The 12,918-nt window shown below is 40.6% G+C and overlaps 5 non-coding genes and 8 pseudogenes across 5 annotated transcripts; all 13 read right to left on the bottom strand.

Moving 5' to 3' along the window:
• Positions 1–77: 77 nt before the first annotated feature.
• LOC145080513 (5S ribosomal RNA) lies at positions 78–185 on the bottom strand (annotated as a pseudogene).
• Positions 186–404: 219 nt separating this feature from the next.
• On the bottom strand, positions 405–522 carry LOC145078830 (5S ribosomal RNA). Its single transcript, XR_013694361.1, has one exon. It is a non-coding gene; the product is annotated as a 5S ribosomal RNA (ribosomal RNA).
• A 216-nt stretch (positions 523–738) lies between these two features.
• LOC145080536 (5S ribosomal RNA) lies at positions 739–855 on the bottom strand (annotated as a pseudogene).
• Positions 856–1,187: 332 nt separating this feature from the next.
• LOC145078113 (5S ribosomal RNA) lies at positions 1,188–1,306 on the bottom strand. Its single transcript, XR_013693711.1, has one exon. It is a non-coding gene; the product is annotated as a 5S ribosomal RNA (ribosomal RNA).
• Positions 1,307–1,531: 225 nt separating this feature from the next.
• LOC145080452 (5S ribosomal RNA) lies at positions 1,532–1,650 on the bottom strand (annotated as a pseudogene).
• Positions 1,651–1,869: 219 nt separating this feature from the next.
• LOC145079089 (5S ribosomal RNA) lies at positions 1,870–1,988 on the bottom strand. Its single transcript, XR_013694614.1, has one exon. It is a non-coding gene; the product is annotated as a 5S ribosomal RNA (ribosomal RNA).
• Positions 1,989–2,216: 228 nt separating this feature from the next.
• LOC145080328 (5S ribosomal RNA) lies at positions 2,217–2,334 on the bottom strand (annotated as a pseudogene).
• Positions 2,335–2,559: 225 nt separating this feature from the next.
• Positions 2,560–2,677, bottom strand: LOC145079507 (5S ribosomal RNA). Its single transcript, XR_013695018.1, has one exon. It is a non-coding gene; the product is annotated as a 5S ribosomal RNA (ribosomal RNA).
• A 214-nt stretch (positions 2,678–2,891) lies between these two features.
• Positions 2,892–3,010, bottom strand: LOC145080466 (5S ribosomal RNA; annotated as a pseudogene).
• A 230-nt stretch (positions 3,011–3,240) lies between these two features.
• Positions 3,241–3,356, bottom strand: LOC145080446 (5S ribosomal RNA; annotated as a pseudogene).
• A 326-nt stretch (positions 3,357–3,682) lies between these two features.
• Positions 3,683–3,801, bottom strand: LOC145080274 (5S ribosomal RNA; annotated as a pseudogene).
• A 230-nt stretch (positions 3,802–4,031) lies between these two features.
• Positions 4,032–4,146, bottom strand: LOC145080552 (5S ribosomal RNA; annotated as a pseudogene).
• Positions 4,147–4,360: 214 nt separating this feature from the next.
• LOC145073169 (5S ribosomal RNA) lies at positions 4,361–4,478 on the bottom strand. The gene has a single exon (XR_013691267.1). It is a non-coding gene; the product is annotated as a 5S ribosomal RNA (ribosomal RNA).
• Positions 4,479–12,918: the final 8,440 nt, after the last annotated feature.

Raw genomic sequence — 12,918 nt, 5'->3', positions numbered from 1 at the left:
GCCCGAGCATAGAACTAGCAAGAAAGAAAAAAAAAACGCACGTAAAACTTAAAGAAACGCAAACGGGAAACGAAAAAGGGATGCAACACGAGGACTTCCTCATCCTAGTAATACTCTCGCCCAACCACGCTTAACTGCGGAGTTCTAAAGGGACCCGGTGCATTGATGCTGGTATGATTGCACCCGAAATACTATCCATGCTTATTGCTATTATTTTTTACAAGACGCATAACATCCTTTGTTTTCGGACACGAGGCGTGGGACCTACGTGAGCGATCGGCTCCGTTCCGAAAATACGAAAACCAACAAAATTGAACCGGAGGCCGCCCGAGCATAGACATAGCAAGAAAGAAAAAAAAAACGCATGTAAAACCTAAAAAAACGCAAACGAACAACGAGAAAAGGGGATGCAACACGAGGACTTCCCAGGGGGTCACCATCCTAGTACTACTCTCGCCCAAACACGTTTAACTATAGAGTTCTGATGGGATCTGGTGCAATAGTGCTGGTATGATCGCACCAGAAATACTATCCATCCTTATTGCTTTTATTTCTTACAAGATGCAGAACATCATTTGTATTCGTATACGAGGTGTGGGACCCACGTGAGCAATCGACTCCGTTCCAAAAATGCAAAAACCATCAACAATCAACTGGAGGCCGCCGGAGCATAGACATAGTAAGAAAGAAAAAAAACGCACGTAAAACCTAAGAAAACTCAAACGGGCAACGAAAAAGGGGGTGCAACCCGAGGACTTCACAGGGGTCACCCATCCTAGTTCTACTCTCGCCAAATCACGCTTAACTAAGAGTTCTGATGGGATCCGGTGCATTAGTGCTATTATGATCGCACCCAAAATACTATCCATGCTTATTACTTTTATGTCTTACAAGATGCCGAACTTCCTTTGTTTTCGTACGCGAAGCGTGAGACACACGTGAGCGATCGTCTCCGTTCCGAAAATACGAAAACCATCAACATTGAATCGGAGGCCGCCCGAGCATAGACTTACCAAGAAAGAAAAAAAAACAAACATGCACGTAATACCTAAAAACATGCAAACGAGCAATGAAAAAGGGGGTGCAACACGAGGAGCCGCCGAAGCATGGAAATAGCAAGAAAGAAAAAAAACAAAAAAAAAAAACGCACGTAAAACCTAAAAAAACGCAAACAGGAAATGAAAAAGGGGGTGCAACACAAGGACTTCACAGGGGGTCACCCATCCTAGTACCACTCTCGCCCAAGCACGCTTAGCTGCGGAGTTCTGATGGGATCTGGAGCAATAGTGCTAGTATGATCGCACCTGAAATGCTATCCATGCTTATTGCTTTTATGTCTTACAAGACGCAAAACCTCCTTTGTTTTGGTACGAGGGGCGTGGGACCCACGTGAGCGATCGTCTCCATTCTAAAAATACAAAAATCATCAACATTGAACCGGAGGCTGCCCGAGCATACACATAGCAAGAAAGAAAAAAACTAAAAAAACACATGTAAAACCTAAAAAAATTGCAAACGGGCAACGAAAAAAGGGGTGCAACACGAGGACTTTCAAGGGGGTCACCCATCCTAGTAATACTCTCGCCGAAGCACCCTTAACTGCAGAGTTCTAAGAGGATCCGGTGCATTAATGCTTGTATGATCGGACCAGAAATACTATGCATGCTTATTGATTTTATGTTTTACAAGACGCAGAACATCCTTTGTTTTCGTACGCGAGGAGTGGGACCCATGTGAGCGATCAGCTCCGTTCCAAAAACACGAAAACCATCATCTTTGAATCCGGAGGCCGCCCGAGCATAGATATAGCAAGAATGAAAAAAAAAACGCACATAAAACCTAAAAAAACGCAAACGGACAACGAAAAAGGGGGTGTAACACGAGGACTTCCCAGGGGGTCACCCATCCTAGTACTACTCTAGCCCAAACACGCTTAACTAAAGAGTTCTGATGGGATATGGTGCAATAGTGTTGGTATGATCGCACCCGAAATACTATCCATGCTTATTGCTTTTATGTTTTACAAGACGCTGAACATCCTTTGTTTTCATACGCGAGGTGTTGGACCCTCATGCGCGATCGACTCCGTTCCGAAAATACGAAAACCATCAACATTGAACCGGAGGCCGCCCGAGCATAGAAATAGCAAGAAAGAAAGAAAAAAAACCAAAAAACGCACGTAAAACCTAAAAAAATGCAAATGGGCAACAAAAAAGGAGGTGCAACACGAGGAATTCAAAGGGGTCACCCATCCTAGTACTACTCTCGAACAATCACGCTTAACTACGGAGTCTTGATGGGATCCGGTGTATTAGTGCTATTATGATTGCACCCAAAATACTATCCATGCTTATTACTTTTATGTCCTACAAGATGCAAAAACTCCTTTGTTTTCATACGCGAGGCGTGGGACCCACGTGAGCGATCGTCTCTGTTTTGAAAATACGAAAACCATCAACATTGAACCGGAGGCTGCCCGAGCATAGACATAGCAAGAAAGAAAAAAAAACAAAAAAAAACGTACGTAAAACTTAAAAAACGCAAACAAGCAACGAAAAAGGGGTGCAACACGAGGACTTCCCAGGGGTTACCCATCCTAGTAATACTCTCGCCCAAGCATGCTTAACTGCGTAGTTCTGATGGGACCCGGTGCATTAATGTTGGTATGATCACACCCGAAATACTATCCATGCTTATTGCTTTTATTTTTTACAAGACACAGAATATCCTTTGTTTTCGTACGCGAGGTGTCGGACCCACGTGAGCGATCGGTTCCGTTCCAAAAATATGAAAACATTAACATTGAATCGGAGGCCACCCGAGCATAGACATAGCAAGAAAGAAAAAAAACGCACGTAAAACCTAAAAAACGAGAACGAACCACGAAAAAGGGGGTGCAACACAAGGACTTCCCAGGCGGTTACCGATGCTAGTACTACTCTCGCCCAAACACGCTTAACTATGGAGTTGTGATGGGATCTGGTGCATTAGTTCTGGTATGAGCGCACCTGAAATACTATCCATCCTTATTGCTTTTATTTTTTACAAGACGCAGAACATCCTTTGTTTTCGTACGCGAGGTGTGGGACCCATGTGAGCGATCGACTCCGTTCTGAAAATACGAAAACCATCAACAATTTACCGGAGGCCGCCGGAGCATAGAAATAGCAAGAGAGAAAAAAAAAGAATAAAAAAAACGCACGCGTAAAACTTAAAAAAATGCAAACGTGCAACGAAAAAGGGGTGCAACACGAGGACTTCACAGGGGGTCACCACTCCTAGTACTATCGCCAAATCACGCTTAACTACAGAGTTCTGATGGGATCTGGTGCATTAGTGCTAGTATGATCACACCCGGAATACTATCCATGCTTATTACTTTTATGTCTTACAAGATGCAGAACCTCCTTTGTTTTCGTACGCGAGGCGTGGGACCCACGTGAGCAATCATCTCCGTTCTGAAAATACGAAAACCATCAACATTGTACCGGAGGCCGCCCGAGCATAGACATACCAAGAAAGAAAAAAAAAACACACGTAATACCTAAAAAAAATGCAAACAGGCAATGAAAAAGGGGGTGCAACACGAGGACCCGTCGAAGCATAGACATAACAAGAAAGAAAAAAATCAAAAAAAAAACGCACGTAAAACCTTAAAAAACGCAAACCAGCAACGAAAAAGGTGGTGCAACACAAGGACTTCACAGGGGGTCACCCATCGTACTACTACTCTCCCCCAATCACGCTTAACTACAGAGTTCTGATGGGATCCGATGCATTAGTGCTAGTATGATTGCACCCGAAATACTATCCATGATTATTACTTTTATGTATTACAAGATGCGGAACCTCCTTTGTTTTCGTACGCGAGGCGTGGGACCCACGTGAGGGATCGTCTCCGTTCTAAAAATACGAAAACCATCAACATTGAACCGGAGGTCGCCCGAGCATAGACATACCAAGAAAGAAAAAAATGTAAAAAAAAAACACACACGTAAAACCTAAAAAAACGCAAACAAGCAACCAAAAAGGGGGTGCAACACTAGGACCAGGGGGTCACCTATCCTAATACTACTCTCGCCTAAGCACGCTTAACCGCGGAGTATTGATGGGATCTGGTGCATTAGTGCTGGTATTATCGCACCCGAAATACTATCCATGTTTATTGCTTTTATGTCTTACAAGACAGAACCACCTTTGTTTTCGTACGCGAGGCATGGGTCCTACGTGAGTGATCGGCTCCGTTCCGAAAATACAAAAACCATCAACATTGAACCGAAGGCTGCCCGAGCATAGACATATCAAGAAAGAAAAAAAAAATGCACGTAAAACCTAAAAAAACGCAAACAGGTAACGAAAAGGGGTGCAACACGAGGTCTTCCAGGGGGTCACCCATCCTAGTACTACTCACGCCCAAGAACGCTTAACTGCGGAGTTCTGATGGAATCCGGTGCATTAGTGCTGGTATGATCGCACCCGAAATACTATCCAATCTTATTGCTTTTATGTCTTACAAGACGCAGAACCTCCTTTGTTTTCGTACGCGAGTCGTGGAATCCATGTGAGTGATCGGCTCCGTTCCGTCGCAAACGGGCAACGAAAAAGGGGGTGCACTATGAGGACTTCCCAGGGGGTCACCCATCCTAGTACTACTCTTGGGCAAGCACAAAACCACCACCGTGAGGTGGTGGTTGCCGGTTCCTGCCGCCACCGGCCACCGTATCGGGTGTCGGTGTGCCTCGTTTGTATTGTGATTCGTTTTAGGATGCTTGAAACCTTTGTTGGATAAGGTGTCTAAATCCATAACTATATTTGGTATGTACTTGACCCGACCCGGCATGGTGCATTTGGGTTGCATGGCATCAAACATTTGGATAAACTAAAATGAGAGAAATAACACTTATGGTTTATTAATATATTATAAGTTCTAATATATTAATAATATTATTTAATTAGTATTGATCAAGAATTAATCTAGAATTAATTAAGTGATCAAAAGATGACTAATTAAATATATGGGTTGATTGTGTAGATCATCCATAACTTGTATTGTGGGCTAAATGCTCCATGGATTATCAAGTTGGGCTAAGGTACATAGGATGCTTCATGGATGCTACATGGGAGTTACAAACCCATGGGTCATGGAAATGAAGAGCTATGTTACATTAGGGTTTACATGGTGCAACCCTAATTGTAACACACTATATAAAGGATATGAAGCTCACCAAAATCGGCACTAGAAGCAAGATAGAGAGGGAAAGCCGATTCTGCAATTGTTATACACTCTCTCAAAGTTATTCCAAAGCCCATGGTGTTGTGTGAAGCATTTTAGGCATCACACTTGGGGTGCAAGGCTCTCAAGGTCTTCAAGGAATCAAATCAACTACAAGGTATGTAATTCTAGCCATCTTTTATGATTAAAAGTTCCCCATGTATGCTAGATAGGATTATGAACCTTGGAAATCATATTTTGCATGTATTTTCATACAAACATAGATCCAAGGTTTTCTAGGGTTGCATGCACACTTAGGGGTGTTAGAATGCTCATAGCCCATCAGTGGTATCAGAGCCTAGGCTTGTTTGTTAATACTTGATGCAAAATAGTGTAAAAATCGAATTTTTGAGCTATCTGCATAGGGGACTTGACGAGTCCACGGGGGGACTCAACGAGTCCAAGTGAAACTTCAACCAACTCGGCGAGTCAGTTCGTGCACTCGACGAGTTGGCCAGACAGAGTGCATAATTTCAATTTTTGCTGCTGGAAATGGACTAGAAACATTACCCTAAGCTGTTTTGGTGTTGTAAAACTTGTTTTAGATGGTGTAATGGTTGTTCTAATCCATTTACAATGGCTAATATCAAAATTGCATGATTATATGTGTTCATATGTTGTTGAAATTTTGATATGAATATTCATGTTCTTATGAGTTCTTGATAGATCATAGGAATTACTTGTTTAATGCTTAATTCATGATCTTTATGTGTTTTACTGGAGTCCATAACTTGTCCTCAAGTTATGCATAACCAAACGTCTCTTTGTTTTAAACCCATTAAAAGATCACATAAGTTACAAAAATGAAGAGTCTTCATTTTAATAACTCATAAGTTATGAATTGAAGAGTTTTGTTAACATACAAAACTTTCCCTCAAGTTTTGGAACATATAAAGTTATCTTAATGAACTTTAGTTCCAACCCCTAGATTTTTAAAAGTTAAAAATTAACCCTTATACTTTATAATATTATAAGTTATATATATATATATATATATATATATATATATATATATATATATATATATATATATATAAAAGATCAAGTCATATTACTGTTAGTAGGCCTCATTCACGAAGTCGGTCTATAAGGGGGGGGGGGGGGCATAAGGTTGCTGCCTATAAAATGACAGCTTAATGGGTGTCCACTCTCACCCACCACTTCCTTGATTGGTGGAGGGTCGTTAGCCGAACGGGTAGGACAAGGACTTATAAAATTCTCATTAAAAGTATGATGAATATTACAAAGTAACTAAGTGTTTTATTAAATTCCCAATCTTAGTCACTTTAGGAAAATATGAATAAGGTGCTAATCCATGAAATTACACTTTACACTTTGTTTAAGTCGTTAGTGGAGCGTGTGTGGTTAACCGGCACACTAACTTGGACTTAACAAGGTAGGTAAAGGGTGACTTAAAGTTTATTATAGGTCGGCGGAGCACGTGTGGTTAACCGGAACATTGATTGAGTGATAAACATTAAGGGTACCAAGTGATTTGCATGGTTACTTCACACCTCGTTTTGTGATCATCGGCATCCCAGTTACAAAACGTGGAGGGCACACTCGAGATTGAAACATGTCTTTGAAAAATTCATTGAATCTCAAAAGAATCTAGGAATTTCTAATAACCAATTAAAACCTAATATTTATATTTCGATTTGCATGGTGGAAATTAGTGAATCGTCATTCACCTACCTTTCAAATATGTTATAGCTTAGATTACGGCATCCTTCTTCTAAGTTATGATATATTGTGGTTGGATCCTAGCCTTAATATTACATTTCGGTGTTTTATTAAGGACTATCTTTATATCTAAACTAATCTAGTTCTCTTCTTTTCAGATGTCTTCCAACAACACTGCTTCTGGCTCAAACCCTACTGGCTCCTTTTACCTCATCAACCTATGTGGGAGGGTTATCTTCGATGGTTCCAACTTTATGGATTGGATTCTGAACATCATGATGGTGACTCGCTAAGAGGACAAGGAATATGTCCTCGATAAGGAGCTAAAGGAGATCGATGAGTCCACTGCTACTCCCTAGGAGATCGCTGATTTCCGGACTCATGAAAGAGATGCCACCAAAGTGGCATGCATCATGATGGCCACCATGACAATTGAACTCCAGAAGTCATATGAGGACTACTAACTTTTTGAGATGCACCAAGATATGATGGAAAGATACCATCAAAGTGCTTGTCAAGAGCGGTATGAAATAATCTCCTCCATGATAAAAACCAGGATGAAGGATGGAGAATCCATCACGAGCCACATGCAGAAAATGCAAAGGTATGTGGATCGTTTGCTGAAGCTTAATGTGAACTTCCCCGAGCAGCTAGCAATAGATATCATTTTGCACTCCTTACCCTCGTGTTATGATCAATTCCGCATGACATACCACATGAATAAGGAAGAAGTCACACTCAGCAAACTTCAAGGACTCCTAAAGACCGCAGAAACATGTCTTAAAGGTAAGTCGGTTGTTAACACTCCTACTCTTACTCCAAAATCTGCCCCTGTCCTAGCAATCGGGAAAGGTAGAGGGAAGAAGAGGAAGAGCCCTTCGAAGGGTACCAAGGGTAAGACCCTTGATGGCTCTTCTTCAAGTGGAACCAAGAAAGGTTTTGTCACTCCTTCTTCTGAGCCAAAAGGGGCTAAATGCTTCTATGGCCATGAAAAGTCGCATTGGAAGCGGAACTGCCCAAAGTACCAGCAAGATGTGAAGGATGGGAAAGTCAAACCCAACAATGCAGGTATTTACACTATTCTATCTAATAACTCACCCTATTCTAACTCTTGGGTCCGTGATACCGGTTCTGGTATTCATATCTGATCTGATTTGCAGGGACTAAGAAGAAGTGAGAAAGTTGAGCATGGAAAGATAAAATTGATCATGGGTAATAGGAAAGCTTCACCTGTCACCAAGATTGGAGTTTATTATTTGTTGCTAAGTAGTGGGTTTACTTTAGATTTGAATAAATGTTGTTATTCTCTAGAAATTCCAAGAAATATTATTTCCTTTCATGCTTTTTACAAACAAGGCTTTACCTTTTCTTTTGATAATGAAATTGGTGCAATAAATGCTTTCTTTAATAATGTTCTTTATTTTAAAGCATTACCTTGTGATGGTGTGTATGAAGTTGTATCTGTTGTAGATAATGTTAGAACAAAGTTCTATCAGGATCAATTAGTTCTAAGTACGCAAACAAGAATGAACATAAAGTGAAAGAGAATATGGCTTGAATATGTCGAATGACTAAAGCTTCAACACCTCAGAAGAGCTCGATTAAGAACTTCGACTGTAGAGGTGTTTAGGGTTACAAGCTCAATCGTAAAATAATAAGACGTGTAAAATATAATGCATACATGCATGCATATATATAGTCTAACCCTAAAGAGATAATCACAGATGGACAGGCCCAATCTGGATATATACAAAAAGTCCTAAGACGCAACATAATAAGCCCAACAATCTCCCCCTTTGCGTCTTCGGAGCCGAAACTTCAACTCTTAGGAACCGAGGGATTTTTCACCGTCTTGAACACTCTCGGCATGATAGCTAATAAATGGTACCGAAAGGTGATGTACCACCGAAGCATATCAGTAAAATTCTTCTTATCAGCATCCGAGTTCTGCTTGCACCGATGTATTAGATTGATGATGTGCTCTAAGCAGTCAGTAGAAAACAGATCTTTATCTACCAAAGCGAACAAGAACCTGTGAGCTTCACCCTTTGTAAAAATGACCGTCAAATGAGTTGAGTCGATCTGCCCGATCTTCATCTTATTCACATCACCAGGCTTTTGGGTCGGCTTGAGTGTCGGCTTTTTATTCATGACTCTTGCAATCTCCTGATCCATTGTAGCAATTTTGTGTATATAGGATCCTAACATTCTTTTCAGATGATCTATAATCGGTTCATACTCCTTGGAATCATCGAGCAGAATGTTGACAAGCAAAATCCAATCGTGTGGATTAAGATTGGGAAGATCAGCAAGCGATATCATTGAGACAGAGTTTGCAGTCCCTCGTGTTACTTTGAAATGGACATTAACAAACTTGCCAGCTGGAGTCGGCTTCAAAACTTTGACAGTTGTAATCTTTTGAGCACTCCATGCACGATACTGAGGTTGACCATATTTCAAATACCAATCAATAAGCTCTCGGCCAACCTTTGGACTTGGAAATGGAATCTCAACAGTTGAATCAAAACAGTGAAAAGTAAATGCCTTTTGCGTAATCGACATGTCAAACTATGAGTCCTTGGAATTGTCATAGTCAAATGAAGCGATCGGCTCTAACCAGTAAAAGCTTGGTGACTCAATAGCCTGACTGATCAACACTTCCCTAGTCCATTCAGGAAAAAGAGTTTATTTACATTGTAAGATGTCTTCGGTTTCTTTGTTTCTTCGCTCAGTTTCCTCAGACTCTTTAGAGATCTTCAAGTTTTCATCTAACTCTTTATCTCTTTTCTTTCTTTGCAGAGCCTCGGTTATAGTCTCATCAATATCACTATCGCTATCAAGAGCAATCTGTTTCATCTTCTCTTTCGGGCCAGAACCTGAAGCTACATTAACCTTCAGTTCTTTTGTGATATCGGCCTTCTGCAATTCCTCTCCCCCTCGTTTTGGAGTGATGATAGGCTCTGAAACACCTTTCGTGTCGTGTAGAATTGCAAGGGCGGGAAGCAGCTTTGTTGTAAGATGATTGCGAATAGTAAGAGTTAGAATTGGATCATGAGCACCAAGGATGTTGGTCAACATATCCTTCACATCATTGGCACAGCTTCGAAAGACAACTCTTTCGGCTTTTAACAAAGAAATCTCCTTCTCTGCCTGTGTAAGATGGACTTGCTGGATGGTAATGGTAGACGCTTGTTTGGCAATTTCTTCTTTCAAGGCACTCTCCTTGGCTATCTCAGCATGCATAGAGTCCAGTTTGGAAGAAACCGAACTTATGAGAGTAGCATTACTGGCTTTCATAGAAGAACGAACATCTTCAAATTTCGTGTGTTCTTCTATTAAAGTTTAAGAAAGAGAATCAACCGAAGCTTGAACCTTAGCAGCATTTGTATATGCATGCCCTTTCAAAGAATCAAGAATGATTTGAGTTGTGCAAACAACTTCAGCAATATCAGTAGTAGCTTTCTTGAAAAGAGAAGTGGATTCGTTAACAGCGTTAGTGGATTTATCCATGGCTTTTGTATATTGCTTTATGGCGGTTTCCATAAAGGCTTTTAGAATGACCCCGCCATAAGCTTTCGTATCAGCAAGCAACATGTCCAGCTTCTCATGAATATTGTCCAAGTGTTGTCGGTTGATTGGAGCTTCAGTATCCTCATCTGATTGCAAATGATAGGGACTAAAGTATGTCGAATCATACTCATCATTGTCACCACCGAGTGTAGCCCCGGAATCGGTTGATTTGGTTAGTGAGGGAGGTATAGTAATGACTGGAGTTTCAGATATACTAGGTGCCCCCGTATTAGATACATTGACCCTTGCTGTTTCATCAGGGATGGTAGTAGTAATGGTGATTGGGGTAATGATTGGAGTGGTTAAAGGTGTGGTGGAAATAGAAACCGAATATACGGGTGGAGGTGGTAGTGAGGTTTCGGTTATGGAAGTTGAAACAACCGAAACCGGTACTGTTGGTGTCGGTGTGGGAGTTGGCTGTTTTGGTGGTGTTTGTTTTGGTGAAGTGTAACAACCCGATATTTCGACTCTATGTAATGACCTAAAAAGTCAAGTATTGTAGCTATTGAAATAATGAAATTAACTTCAAAAATGAAATGTGTAAAAGTCTCTATAGGGATGTCTATTATGCTAGATAATGTGTCAAGGTTTATAGAAATAATAAGAACACTAAAAACCGAGTTATAACGAAGAAGTTATGACCATTCTAAGATTTCCGACAAAACCGGCAACACCGATTAAATGAAAAACGCGAAGTTTCAATACAATAGTTTTTAGCCTTAAGTATCGAAATGGAAGTTATAGATAACATTAAACCGTGAGCGTACATAAAAAAGAACGTCCAAATCTGACTTCATATGAGGAAGTTATGATTTTTCCAAGATTCGGGTATAGCAGTAGACAGTTAAAAACTCGAAATAGAGCTCGAGATACTTTTGACCAAAACAACCTAAATGAGAATCGAAGGTCTCAACATTAGTAGCGCAACGGCGAAAAGTCTGACGAAAACGGACATCGGATGAAGAAGTTATCGATTTTTAACGGACTTTTTGTGTCCCGGCCCGTTAAAAATAAATAATTAAAAATAACATCAAACTTTGCCGATGAAGTCTAAAAAATAGTTGTAGATAATATTTTCAGCTATGCGTGCATATAAAGAACGTCGAAAACGGAGCTCGTATGCGAAAGTTACGGATTTTAAAAGTTCGGGGTCCAAAATCCGAGGCTGTCAGGCCTCCCATGACGTGGCACAGTTTGGCCGCGACCCGGCAAGTGACTAAGGGCGTCCAATCAACGGAAGAGGATAAGACTTGCTCCCCACGATGTGGCCAACCTTAGCCACGACGTGGCACACCAGAAAAGCCCCTATAAATAGAACTCTTGGGGTGCCGGGTTTAGGTGCTCCATTCTTCCATCTCCCGTGCTGAAACTCTGTGGTTAAGCTCCCGAAACCCTCCCGAAGCCCCGATTTTCACCTTCAACTCCCGAAGGAAGGTTTTGTGTTCCCGAGATTCCCGAGAATCCCGAGATTTTCCCTCGTTTTCAACTCTTCCTGTCGAAGTTCTGCTCGATTCTTCTCTCGACTACTTCAAATCAACCACTTCAATCAAGTGAGTTCATACCCCCCTTTCATACACTTTCAAATAATTTATAATGTACTTTTAATACATTTCGGGGAAGAATACAAGTAAACACATGGTTATTATCGTGTGTTACGTAAAGTTTCACTTTACTCATTTTTATCAAATGAATCATATGTGATTCATAACTACTATACAAAAACTCTTGTTATACTTTGTATGCACTAGATTTATACAAAGTACATAGTATCCAAAGTAGCCATCATTGTTAAACCATTTTATGCATTCAAAGAACTTATGACTTATGCTTTGTCAAACATTGTGAAAAAGAATAAACCATGCATACAAAACTACTACTTTAATACAGACTTAGTTGAGAATCCATGAGACGTTTACATCTTCAAATACTACCTTTTTGCTAAAAGGTACCACTTCAAGTCCTGTCTATAACCAGAGTCTCCTGTAGGGAGAACGTGTCAAATGTGTATAAATCTATATGGGAAGTCATGATCCCACGCCCTGACTGTTAGCTACAGTCCGTCCTTTGGGGTGACAGTTTGTCATAACGCTACGACGCCTGAAGAATGTCGCTACAGGCATATTATGTTTAGTATGGTTATAAAACTCATCGGATATACAATTATTATAGTACTTCTGATTTATGAATGAGTGGCTATTAAAACTGTTCTTCATCTAACAACTGCGATCTTCTTATAGTTTTACTATATGAAACTATGCCCCAATCTTTTAAAGCATGTGAGTTGCTTCCGGTTTTCGGTCTTGTACATTAGACTGCTTCTTACTTTAGGAAAATAAGGGATTTTCCTGTATACAAAACAATCAACTAATAGGAAAATAAGGGATTTTCTTGGA

Source organism: Lactuca serriola, chromosome 1 (genome assembly GCF_051521515.1).
Source record: "Lactuca serriola cultivar US96UC23 chromosome 1, Lser_US96UC23_V15, whole genome shotgun sequence".
Classification (NCBI taxonomy): domain Eukaryota; kingdom Viridiplantae; phylum Streptophyta; class Magnoliopsida; order Asterales; family Asteraceae; genus Lactuca; species Lactuca serriola.
This window is presented reverse-complemented; position numbering and strand designations above follow the sequence as displayed.